The sequence below is a fragment of the Rutidosis leptorrhynchoides genome, chromosome 1 (assembly GCF_046630445.1).
Source record: "Rutidosis leptorrhynchoides isolate AG116_Rl617_1_P2 chromosome 1, CSIRO_AGI_Rlap_v1, whole genome shotgun sequence".
Classification (NCBI taxonomy): Eukaryota; Viridiplantae; Streptophyta; class Magnoliopsida; order Asterales; family Asteraceae; genus Rutidosis; species Rutidosis leptorrhynchoides.
The window spans coordinates 497,324,523-497,327,744 of NC_092333.1; positions in this window are offsets into that span (position 1 = coordinate 497,324,523).

Consider the following 3,222-nt stretch of genomic DNA (forward strand, 5'->3'; position numbering starts at 1 on the left):
ATTTGCTATTATGGTAATCATACATTTATAGGTAATTAAGTTAAAATAATGGACAAAAATTGGATTCAAGCTCAAATAAAAAGCAACACTTTTAAGATGGAGTCCAGAATTTTATTGATTTTGCTCGTGTTAAGTCTATTAGAGGATCAATTGTATGTCCATGTCGTAAATGTTGCAATCCTAAATGGCATGATGTTGATACGGTTAATGCTCACATACTTTGTTCTGGATTTTTAACGGGATATACAACATGGACGTTTCATGGGGAACATGTGGAATGACCACGACTATCTCATTCGAGTATTGTTCAAGAAACGTCTTTGGGTCAAAATGACATAAGAGGTTTAATTCACGATATCTTTGGTGCAAGTTCTTTGCCTTCTGATTATGAACAAGAAATAAATCTAACTGTTGATGGAGATATTAGTGAACCCGACCAAAATGTTGATCACAATGTTATGGGTGATACATATAAAAAGTTGTTAGAAGAATGTGACAAAGAACTATACCCTGGTTGCAAGTATTCCAATTTGTCCTTTACATTACACTTGTACCATATCAAATGTGCGGGTGGAATATCTGACAAGGCTTTTGGTATGTTACTAGAACTTTGAAGGCACACATTTCCTCATATTACTTCACTACCATCATATGTGAACGAAGCTAAAAAATTAACCAAAGATCTAGGACTTGGTTATGAGAAAATAGATGCATGTCCTAAAGATTGTATGTTGTATTGGGGAGAAAGGAAAAGTCAACAATCATGTCACGTGTGTAACACTTCACGATATGTAAGTGATACCAGGGGTGAAATGACTGAAAGTTCAAAATCATACAAGTCAAATAAGCCAGCTAAAGTTTTTCGTTATTTTCCCCTAATTCCAAGACTAAAAAGGTTATTTATGTCAGAGAAAACCGCAAAGGATATGAGGTGGCATAGTATAGGTCTAACTAAAGTCGAAAAGTTAAGACATCCGGGTGATGGTCTTGTGTGGAAGGCCTTAGATGCTCGGTATCCAGAATTTACCTCAGATCCTCGTAATGTGAGGCTTGGTCTTGCCAGTGACGGATTTAATCCTTATCGTACCATGAACACGTCATATAGTACATGGCCTGTTTTGCTAATTCCTTATAATCTACCTCCTTGGATATGCATGAAAAAAGAATCTTTTATTCTTTCATCGATTATTCCAGATAAGTATGGGTTTCCACTTGTGAATTTCTCTAGACCCCTAATACATACTGGTGAAAAATTGTCCGACGATCCTTATATAATTTCCTCTCAAGCTAAGCAAGTGTTCTACATAGATGATATGAACGACATTGGATGGTCACATGTATTTATGACTAAGCCAAGGGATACATATGACATGGGTACCAATGTAAATGGGGATGATAATGACTCGTATACTCAATGTATCCCTTCTCATATTCCAATGATCAATGATGTTAATGAGACTAGTTGGCGTAGGATTGATAATGTGATATGAATATATGTACTTAAGTGTATATTAAGTGCTTGAAGTTTAAATAAAGTTTTGATGTATTAAGTTTTTTTTATTCTCTGATGTATTTAATATCCCGTTGTAAGTATACATGTATATATACCATATTTCTATGCAGAAAGTACAGGTAAGTAGAGCATCTATATCTCTGTTTTTGCTACTCATATTTTTATTGTTTTATATATATTGTGGGTTTAATCTTTAGATGTTATAAGTTGAATCTCTTTAGTCTGTTTGACAGGATTATATTGTTCTAAATATATTGTAACTGGTAACTGATTAGAAATTTAATCTTTTTGAAGGTCAGGAAGATTATAGTGCTTACTAATAAGTTCAACAAAGGTGCATCAACTCTTGTAATTTGTAAGTTCACATAATTGTTTGATAGGATTATATTTTATTTGTTATAACTGATAATATATTTGATTCATTTCTAACACAGAACTATTTGACAGGATTAAAAAACAATTGGAACATGTATGCATCAAAATTAGCCATGCAACAACACTCAAGAAAACTTATGTTGCCTACGATATTACTTTTCTCAACATAATTTCCATCTATGAAGCGTCACCTTTTCTTCAGACACCTAGGCCTCATTTTCTTTCTAAAATTCGCCAAAAGTATTCATCATCATCGTCTACTAGTCATTCACAATATATACATTCTGAACCATCGACAACTTTGCATTCTGAACCATCCACGGCAACTTTACATTCTGAATCTTCCAGTCACGTTTCTAGTTTTGAAGAATATGAAATCAACGATTATGAAAAGAAGCTACAAAAGGAAGTTGAGATTATAGGTAAGTTAAAGCATCTAGTAGCTATTAAATAATCGTGTTATTTTTATCTAACATTATCTTACTAATCTCATAGATGATAAAGGAAATATAATCAGGGTCGTAAAGATGAGAACAAAAGATGTGCACTTGCTTAATGTAGGGGAGAAAATTCTGGTTCATGTAAATAATTTTGATAAATCAATCAAATTTGCCTGAGGTCTATGTGGTAGGTTCATGACCTATCTTCTTCAAGAACCGAACACGAGTCTCCCTAGCGCTAGAGACTGGCGAGAATGCAAAGCAGCTTGCGGTGTAAAACTTATGACAGAACTCCGGGTAAACTTTGTTTTTGGTGAACTTGCTTTAGTTGTGATGATTGTTATTTTGTACTTGAAAGTTGGTCATAATAGAAACTGGATTTTGTTTTTATTGTAGTTTCCCAACAGCCCTGACCCACACATTGCTTCACTTGAGAAGTGCATACCCTTCCATCTAACCAAGCAACTACACCAGACCATGAGGAAAATATCTGGTGTTACTTAAATATCATCTTCAATATTGTACTATCCCGTGTTTATTGAATATATAGAATATTGTCCTAAGTTTCAACACTCATTATTATTTTTGTTTGATTTACAGAAGTTGAAACACAATAGAGAGCCTAATGATCTTGAGTTCTATAAATTTGTTTATGAAAAAGAAGATGGGTCATATGTTACAGACACATCAAGAGAGTTCGTGGTATGTAAAGTACATTTATATATAGTTTTTAGTAAGGTATCATTATACACTGAAATAAAGTTAATCTCTTGTTGTTTGAACTTTTTAAATTTTCAGGAACAAGCAAGTGCTCGAATTTCAAAAAAGGTATTGGCTCTTGAGAAATCCGAAACTATGAATCCCTAAAAGCAGTCAGATATTGCAAGAGAAGTG